This window comes from Carlito syrichta, unplaced genomic scaffold (assembly GCF_000164805.1).
Source record: "Carlito syrichta isolate Samal-C Ts95f unplaced genomic scaffold, Tarsius_syrichta-2.0.1 Scaffold73071, whole genome shotgun sequence".
NCBI lineage: Eukaryota > Metazoa > Chordata > Mammalia > Primates > Tarsiidae > Carlito > Carlito syrichta.
This window is the reverse complement of record NW_007017167.1, coordinates 33,771-44,069: the sequence shown is the minus strand read 5'-3', so window position 1 is coordinate 44,069 and position 10,299 is coordinate 33,771.

The window sequence follows — 10,299 nt, the reverse complement described above, 5'->3', positions numbered from 1 at the left end:
AGCGCGGGGAGGCCACACGCTTCCGGAGCTGGCAGGGAACGCAGAGGCTGGCTGCTGGGGGGAGGGCGGGGGGCCCGCGGGGACACGGAGCCGCGCGTGGGCTGCAGGCGCCCGGGAAGCGCCTGGGAGGAAGCAGCCGAGAAGCGAGAAGGAGGGCACGGCGTGGGCGTGCACCAGGCTGGGCAGGAGAGTCCGCGATGGGATGAGTCAGCGCCCAGCCTGCCTCGCTCGGAGGGGGGGAGGCGGCCCCGCACCCACCCGGCCGGGGCAGGCAGCTCAGCTGTCTCCCTGCAAGTCCACGTTGGGCGGCTTGGGAGAGAGGGAATGACCCGGGTGGCCGGAGGCTCAGGCACTGGATGCAGAACCACAGCGCAGCCCCCACCCAGAAGCCCCTTTTCAAAGCACCAAGTGCTCTCTGGGCTCTCCGAGACATCAGAGGGCCCCACGCCCTGGGTCTGGAGTTCAGGGTGAAGCCACCAGGAAGAACTGGATGGGGAGAGTGTCCCTCTCCTCCTGCCTCCATTTCCAAAAGGTTCTAGAATGGCTTCCCTGCTCGGAAAACTCTGACGACTATATGTTGAAGGTGTGAGTACAGCTTTGTGCTCTGAAACCTGCCGGTAGGCTTGTGAGCCCCTGCAAGTTTTCTCAGAATAAAGGCACCAGCCAAAACACCTAGGATCGCCAAAGGAACCAACTACATCGAAAAACAATTCTCTGACAACTCAGACTTCCAACATTTGTGCTTCTTTATCACATGCATTTAAGAACAAACTCTAGCTTCCATGGGCCATGATTTCAAAGTGGCGATGACCATGGGAGACATCTGGAGAGATCTGCAGAACTCTAATGTGAGATGACAACGTCTGTGATTTCTTCCACTGACACGGTCACCGATCCTGTCATTATTGTGGTGGCTGCCTGCACTCACAATGGGAGGAAATGCTCAGTTTTAAGGAGAGGCCAGCAAAAATAGGGATGTCATTGTTAGCCAAGCAAGTTCATGGACTCCTGAATCCTACTGATAACCTTCAAAATGTTCAGAGGCTCTGTAGTAACAATCAAAAGCCCAGTGCCTACGGGAGCAGACAGGGACATCACAGAGGCCAGATGAGACAGAAGAGAATAGCCACAGGTTCGGTGCCCTGGAAAGCAGACTCTCCTTCTAGGGGGACACCATAGCATTGCTCAGCCCCAGGGACAGCAAGCCTGGCACTACCCAGTCTTCACATTTTAAAGGGATGCCAGAAATACCCATTCTCATGTAAATTCTCCTCATTTTTAAATGTTAACAAAAATATTCTTTTTTATTGTTTTAATTAAAAAAATTTTTTTTGAGACAGAGTCTCACCCTGTCACCCAGGCTGAAGCAGTGGCATGATCACAGCTCACCAGAGCCTCGACAGCCTAGGTTCAAGCAATCCTTCTGCCTCAGCCTCCTGGGCAGCTGGGACTACAGGTGTGCACCACAACGCCTGGCTATTTATTTTTATTTTTTTATTTGTCTCACTATGTTGCTCAGGCTGGTCTCGACCTCCTGGGTTCAAGCAATCCTCCTGCCTCAGCCTCCTGGGTAGCTGGAACTACAGGTGTGCACCACAATGCCCGGCTATTTTTTAAAATTTTTTTTGTCTCACTATGTTGCTCAGGCTGGTCTCGAACTCTTGGGTTCAAGCAATCCTCCCACCTTAGCCTCCCAAAGTGCTGTGATTACAGGCATGAGCCACGCACCTGGCCAGTTTTCATATTTTCAATGGTACCAGCCGGGCTTGGTGGCTCAGCCTGTAATCCTGCGCCTTTGGGAGGCTGAGGTGAGTGGATTGCCTGAGCCCGCGGGTTCGAGACCCGCCTGGGCAGCGAGACCTCATCTCTACAATAAATCAAAAAAATTAGCCGGTCGTTGTAGCATGCGCCTGTAGTTACAGCTATTTGGAAGGCAGAGGCGGAAGGATCGCCGGAGCCCAGCAGGTCGAGGCTGCGGTGGCCGGAAGCAGCCACTGCATTCCAGTCTGGGTGACAGTGAGACTCCAACTCAAAAAAAAAAAAATGGTATCTTGCGGGCCAAACATAACGCAGCTGCCGCCATGAGATATTAGGTGGATGGGACCCTCTGTGGAGTGTGGGCAACCTCTTCCAGGCCCACGGTCTCCCATAAGAGGCCTGTTGGGTCATGAGAACCCATGGTTCCAGTCTAAAAATAGACAAGGCAATAACCCAACCTGCATTAAACCTACATTAAACCTGGCAATTGTCTGACTGTGCCCCATCACGGGCCCAGCTCTCCATCCGAGGCTCGGCTGTCTCCACATGTGTCGTTCCACAGGGGGGAGCTGGACGCTGGCCAGAAGTCCTGTGTTTCGGTCTCACCTCGGTCACGTGCCGGTGCAGCGGGCTCGAGAAGCCACGAACGCTCTAAACCCCTGTAGGGTTTCATCCACAAAATGGGTTAATTAGGTCAACAGCACATTCCAAGTTGCAGGATGCTGTCCAAACCCGAGGGCTTCTGGTGATCTCCAATTTATTTTCATTCTCTGCTCTGCTCGGCTGGATTCCGGTAGGGTTTGGGTGTAAGAAATGAGGGAAAACATGCTCGTCCCCAAATGCAGCATGATGGGCGACATCTGTTAAGTAAACGCCCAAAGTAAGAGTGTCAGGCGATTGTCTGTCTGCTTTGAACAACTGTCACTTTGGAAGGGTCCAGGGATTGGACAGTCACCTCAGGTTTTTCTGGCAGCTCTGAGATCTGGGTGCAGATTTAAGGGGGGCAGGGGGAGAAGCTGCATGTCTGGAGGATACCTGCTGCTTTATTTTGTACATCACGAATGGGCCTGGCTCAGTGGATGCTCAGAACCTGCTTCGGGACATGTTCTCTGGGGGCTGGGTGTTCTGGGAGCTGGGGAAGGAGACTGGAGAAGAATCCTGCCATCACACTGTCACATCGGAGCCTCTATTTAAAAAAAGAACTCCCTGCGCCTCCGTGGGTGTTTTGCCTGCGTTTTCCGGGTAACTGCTGGCCTGCCTTCCGCAAGCCGGGCTGTGGCAGGCACTGCCAGCTGAGGGTGGCGGTGCAGGCGCCACCAGCTCCCTCCCTGCTTGCGGTCCTGGGGCTCAGTCAGGTCGGTCAGGGTCACAAGCCTCACGGGCTGGCACATGACAATAAATTAGGGCCCCAGAAAGTGGACTGCTGGGGAACAGTCCATCCTGGGAACTCTGGGGAAAAGCAGGGGCCATTGTCCACAGACAGAACTTCCAAGCATCACACACCAGGGGCAGGTCGAGTGATGTCCTCATGCAGCCGTGAGACCTTGAGCAGATACTTTTTTTTTTTTTTTTTAACAAATACTTAAATCTAATCATTCTCATGCCTGTCATCTCAACACTTTGGGAGGCCAAGGCAGGAGGATCACTTGAGCCCAGGAGTTCGAAACCAGCCTGGGCAGCATAGCAAGACCTCATCCCTACAAAAATTAAAAAAATTTAGCTGGGCATGATTGTGCATGTCTGTGGTCCCAGCTACTGAAGAGGCTGAGGTGGAAGGATCACCTGAGCCCTGGGTTAAGGCTGTGGTGAGCCATAATTGTGCCACTGCACTCCAGTCTGGGTAACAGTGAGATTCCGACTCAACAAAACAAAGCAAGCAAGCAAACAAACAAAAAACTAATACAGGGAAAGTGTTTAGAGCAGCACATTGCAAGAGCTCCACAAACAGTAGGTCTTCTTACCCTGCGGTAGTTTCTTACCCTCCCTGGAGTCTCTAATGATGCTCACAGAGACATCCCTGCAAGATCTGGGAGAGGCTTGTGCTCCAAGTACCTTATCTGGAAGCTAGTGAACTTCCAAAGTTCAAAGACCTGGCTCAGGTGACACCTTCTCTATGCCCAGTTCTCACACTGTCATGACTAAGTGGTTGCTTTATGTTGGGATCTGTACTGGGCACTTTCCATTGTCCATGCAGGGACATATCCAGGTTTTGTGGGGCCTGACACACAATTTAGGAGTCCTTTATTTCAAAAAACAAAAAACCCACACGACTACGTGATTCTATTTCTGGAGTTTGTAAAACAAAAATGACCTCCATTAGCCAGGAGTGGTGGTGTCTGCCTGTAGTCCCAGCTACTAGGGAGGCAGGTGGATTGCTTGAGCCCAGGAGTTCAAGGCTGCAGTGAGCTACGATTGCACCAGTGCACTCCAGCCTGGGCAACAGAGTGAGATCCTGTCTGTTAGCAAGGAGCCTGAGCAAGCGAGGGGCCTTGATGCTTAAGTTTCTTCAACTTCATGGTAAATCCATTTCTGGTCTTAAGCAATCCCTACCAGAACCCAGTGAAGTGGGTGAGTATTGTCCACTTTACAGATGTGAAGAGTAAGACTCAGAGATGAGAAGTAACTTGCCCCAGATCATGCACTTGATCCCTGCACTGCATTGGCATCCCTGGTGACAGGTAGAGGCTGTCACTAGGCTCACGTCTCTAGTTCAGGACTACCCTGTAGAAGCAGGGCATGATAATCACTGGTTTGCCCATCTGCCTCTACTGTAACATCAGCTTCTGACAGACTCTGAGACAGTTCCTTCTTATCTTTACATCTCTGGTGACCCAGAGAAGGCGCTCAACAAACACGTGGAGAATGAATGTGCACACTCCACCCTCGCTGTTTTGCACCCGCCTGCCCACCTGCATCATGGCCCCGCTCATGGGTCCCCAGCCTTAGCCTAATGTTTGGGGGAAAGTCTCCAGGGTGCACAGGGGAAAGAGAACTGCAGGACCCAGTGCTGTGGCTCACACTTGTAATCCCAGCACTTTGGGAGGCTGAGGCAGGAGGATCACTTAAGTCCAGGAGTTATAAGACCAGTTTGGGAAACATAGTAAGACCTCATCTCTACCAAAAAAAAAAATCAAAAAAATTAGCTGGGTGTGGTGGTGCACACCTGTAGTCCCAGCTACTCAGGAGGCTGAGGTGGAAGGATCACCTGAGCAGAGGAGGTCAAGGCTCCCATGAGCATGACTTGGGCAACAGAATAAGAACCCAACTCAAAAACAAAAAGAGAAACAAACCAAAAAAACCTTCCTGTAGGACCTAAATAGGGCTGCGGAAGCTAATAGTCAATTCGTACATTCAACAAATGTTTATTGGGTATTGTTCTAAGTACTAGGACCCAGAAATGAACAAAACAGACAAACCTCCCTGCCCCGACGACGCGCCTGCACACTACTGAGGAGAAACAGACCATAACACATGAATAACAATTCTGTCACCTGATAGATGGTGACAAGTGCCTAGGGGAAAAAATGAAGCAGGGGCTGGGAGCAGTGGCTCATGCCTGTAATCCCAACACTCTGCAAGGTCGAGGCAGGAGGATTGGTTGAGCCCAGGAGTTCAAGGCCAGACTGAGCAACATAGCGAGACCTTGTCTCTATAAAAAATCAGATGAGCATGGTGGCTCATACCTGTAATCCCAGCACTTTGGGAGACTGAGACAAGAGGACGACTGCCTGAGCCCAAGGGTTTGAGACCAGCCTGGGCAACATAGCAAAACTTTGTCTCTACAATAAATTTAAAAATTAGCCAGCTGTGGTGGTGTGTGCCTGTGGTGTCTATGGTTCCAGCTACTTAGAAGGCTGAGGCAGAAGGATCGTTGGAGCCCAGCAAGTCGAGGTTGCGGTGGCCGGGAGCATGCCACTGCCCTCTAGCCTGGGTGACAGAGTGAGACTCTGATTCAAAAAGAAAAGAAAAGAAAGAAAATGAGCTGGGCGAGGTGGCGCACACCTGTAGGTCTAGCTACTAAGAAGGCTAAGGAGAAAGGATGGCATGAGCCCAGTAGGTGAGCCCTGATTGTGCCACTGCATTTCAGCTGGGTGACAGAGAGACTCTGACTCAAAAACAAAAAAGAAATCAAATGGGAGCCATCCACATGACTAGTGTTCAAGTCGAAGGCAGAATGACATCACCACCAAGCAACTGTAGATGGAGAAGGCCGAGAACCGATCTGGGACTTGTGAGTGCTTAAAACTCAAGGGCATGAAACTGAGGAGCCACCAATGAGGTCGGAGGGAAAGCGGGAGCGTGGGGTGTCCTGGAAGTGGGGAAAGCTGTTGCCTCCAGGAGGAGGAAGGCCCAGTGTCGCTGCTGGGTCAGAGAAAATGAGAGCAGGGATCTCTGGACTGGCAATGAGAGGAGCCTGGGCGAGCTTGTCAGCAGGACTTTCCGTGGACCGATGTGGTGGAAGGCTGGCTGCAGTGGGTCTCAGGGAGAAGTAGCGGAGAGGAACTTGCTGCAAGCAGTGGTGGCTCTTGGGGGGGGGGGGTGCTCTGCTGCAATGGGACGCAGCTGGCGAGGGACAGGCCACAGGAAAGAACAGCGCGGCCACAGGGGGTGGCAGTGATTCAGTAGAGAGGGGCCGGAGGTTGGCTGGAGCACGGGGCACGAGCAGGTGGGAGGCGTTGGGACTGGGCACTGTGGGGGGAGCAGTTTCAGATAGGAGCTGCAACAGGAAAGAGGCGGAGCCCTGAGCCCTCAGACACTGTGGAGGGAGCGGAGGATGCCGGAAGAGACTGGAAAGGGTGGGTGGGATAAGTGGGCGAGAGGGGACACCAGGAGGTAGGGGGAGGGACAGCAGAAAGAGGAGGGGCTCGAAAGTCACCGGTCCTGGTGAGGCGATGGAGTTGTTGGAGATTGTGGCAGACTGCCAATTGGCCTCCCAAATCTTTTCTTCCCTTCTGCCATGACAAAAGAGACTTGCTGGCTCTGTGTGGTGGCTCACGCCTATAATCCCAGCACTTTGGGAGGCCAAGGTGGGAGGATCGCTTGAGGAGTGAAGTTAGAGAACAGACTGGGCAATGCTGTGAGAGACTGTTTTTATAAAAAAAAAGAAAAAGAAAAAGAAAAGAAATCAGGTGTGGTGGTACATGGCTGTAATTCTAGCTACTTGGGAGGCTGAGGCAGGAGGATCCCTTGAGCTCAGGAAATCAAGGCTGCAATGAACCATGATCATGCCATTGCACTCTCAGCACTCCATCCTGGTTGACAGAGTGAGACCTGTCTCAAAAATAAATAAAAAGAAAAAAAAACCACACACACATACACAAAATCCACTTCTTAAATTCATAAAGTAATAAGATTATATAGAAAAACAACTATATTGTAATCATACCTATTATATAGTATATAATATAAATATATAAAAATATGATATATATTATATAATATATCAATCATAGTAATATAAGATATAATTATATAAAATATAAGTTATATAAATGTAATTTAATATAGACTATATATGTGTCTTATTTTAATAAAAATACTAAAGAACAATGATCTAATAAAAATATACCTCCCTATGAATGCATTAAAAAACAATCTAACAATGGATCCAATAGCCATTCTGCTTTCAAAGTAATGGGGAGCATTAGTGATATTCACAATATCTGCAACAACTAAATGTGATAAGATACACGTGACTTCTGCCAGAGTGACACCACAGGCACTGCCAGCGCTCCTGTGTGTGTGACCTGCTGTGATCATGAAACAAAATGCTAATTTTCAGGTAGGTCTTGTTGGAAACCGAGATGCCATTTCCCCTCATGCAGCCTCAGAGCACCCCTGAGTCCCAGCCCGCCTGTTGCGAACATCTGTCTTTAGGGATGGTGGAACCACAGGGTGGAAGGAAACTGCATTCCCGGATAACCACAGGAGGCAGAGCCGGCAGACTGTGGCGTGAGAGAGAAGTCCTGGCCTTTGTGCGCCACTGTCCGTGGGGTCTTTTTGTCGTGGCAGCCTATCCCGCACCCTGACAGTAGCAGTGGTGACTAAGCAGTTGTTCACTGTCAGTTGATTGCCTTGTCCCAGAGCAACCTGAAGCCCAGCTGTGGGCTGCTGGGAAATCAGAGTCCCCTCCCCTCCCACCAGCCCTCCCTCTTTCCCTTCCACCACAAGCTTCCTAATGCCCAGACTCGAGCCTCCCCCACGCCCCATCCTGTCTGGGCCTCCGCAGAGTCCACCTGGTTCCTGTTCTTGGCCTGGACAGGCCCGTGCCCTGGCCTCACCCTTGTCACACTGACTGAGAACGAGCAGCTGCAGCCTCCTCCCTCCGCCAGCCCCTCAGGCCCAGACACACCCCAGGAGGGCAGATCCCTGACTACAGTTACCAGGAATGCGGCTGGAGGACTCGGGCGGTTGGGGCTGTGATTGCTGGCAGCATGTCAGGACTCCAGCAGGGTCTGGACTGGAGTTGACTGTGCAGCCAGACACTAAAGAAATGGCCTTAAAAAGGGAAGGAGAGGGATGCCAGGGTGCGAGCCAACGTGGCCTGGGCCAGGAGCACAGAAGTCTCGGAGGTGGGCTGGGAAATGAAGTCAGTTACCATTCAAATGATGAGAGCAGCTATTGGCTGAGCACCTACTAACTGCAAGGACTGAACCAGAGATTTTCCATGCATGGCCTCTTTGAACCCTCGCACGGCCCCGTGAGTTAAGTTCTACCATCTCACAACTATACAAACTAAGGCTCAGCTGCCCAAGGTCACACAACCAGTGAGCTAGTAAGAGTTGAAATCTCCTCTAATACAAGGACTGGAGCTAAGCATGGGTGCCTCTTTCCTGGGAAAGAGGAAGTTCAGGACCAGGTACGGTGGCTCACGCCTGCAACCCCAGCACTTTGGGAGGTTGAGGCAGGAAGATTGCTTGAAGCCAGGAGTTTGAGACCAGCCTGGGCAACATAGCGAGACCTCATCTCGACAATAAATCAAAATTACCCAGGTGTAGTGGTGTATGCACCTGTAGTCCCAGCTACCTGGGAGGCTGAGGCAGGAGGAGGTCGAGGCTGCAGTGAGCCGTGATTGTACCACTGCACTCCAGCTTGGGTGACAGAGTGAGACCCCCCCAAAAAAGGCGGTCCAGCCCTCACTTTAGCAAGTCCTTACAGCTTTGGAGTCCTGCCGCTCTGAGTGAACGTGTGGCCTTTGCAGAAAAGGGTAAGGCTAGAATGCTCAGGAAACCGCACTCTCTTCTGGGGCAGTAGGGGAGGGATCATAGCAATGATGACAGAGCCAGAGCCAGTGACCTCAGCCTGGGCTTCAACCATGGCCAGTCTGTCCATCCTCACCCTCCTTGAAGCCACAAGAAGAGAAAGAAGGGGAGATTTTGAATGCTGGGTGCAGCCTCCCAAGCCCAGACATGGACAGACATGGGCCAGGCTAGACAGGAGCTCTGCCCAAGCAAAAGTCACAGAGGGTGGGTTGTGGAGCGCCAAGAGCCAGAGGAAGGGACAGGGACAGTCCCAGGCTTTGTTGTGAGTCCCTAATTTCTGGGGAAAGTTGGAGCTAGAGAAAGCAGCACTGGGCATGTGGAAAGAGCATGTGCTCTGGGTCAGATGACCCAACACATCCCAGGGGTGTGGCATAGATGAGCCACGTTTTCTCATCTATAAGGAAGGGTCACAGTTCCCACGGCATCAGTCACCGGCATGATGACACGAAATCATAGAGATCTCATAAGGGCAGCCGAGGGGAGGGCTCACACAGCATCCACGCCATGGCCTCCCTGGTTTTTGTCCTGAGGTTGAAGAAGGCAGGGATGTGCTGTGGCAGAGGAGTCCTGAGAAACGGCCTGAGGCTTGGGGAGAAGGGGGCGACAGACACCAGGTCTACCTGGAACGGGCTGCCTGGCTCCTTGACCTGCAGCATCAGGGACTGAGGCTCTGACCTCTGGAGCCGGATCTGCTCCCACCAGGCCTGGGGGCCCATCTGGCTCCTGGACAGGAGCTACAAGGACCACATCAGCTTCACAAAGGAGCCTGCATGGCTGTGCTACCGAGGCTCTGCCCTGTGCTTGTGTTGGAGAAATGAAGCCCTTGAGAGAGTTGGAGCTGGGCTTCCCCCCTTGCCAATACCTCAGTTTCTGCTGCTCTTTACCTGCTGACTCCCTTCCTGAGCCACAGATTCCCGCTGCACACTGCTCACCTTTGCTGCCACCTGGGTCTGTCCCCAGTCCTCCCTAACCAGGGACTCTGCCTGTGTGGGCTCTTGCTGCTGCTGTGGCAAAACCCAATCCTAAGGCAAGGCCAGTCCGAGGAGGTGAAGGGAAGCAGTCAAGGGTCAGGGCAGAGGACCCCAAACTTCATCCACAGCACCCTCAGGGGGACATTAGGGTGAGCCATCCATCTATCCATCCGTGCATCCATCCACTCACCCATCCACCCATCCACCCACCCATCCATCCCTCCATCCTCATCCACCCCCCAACCATCCATCCACTCATTCATCCACCCACCCACACATCCATCCCCATCTACCCACTCAGATCGGAA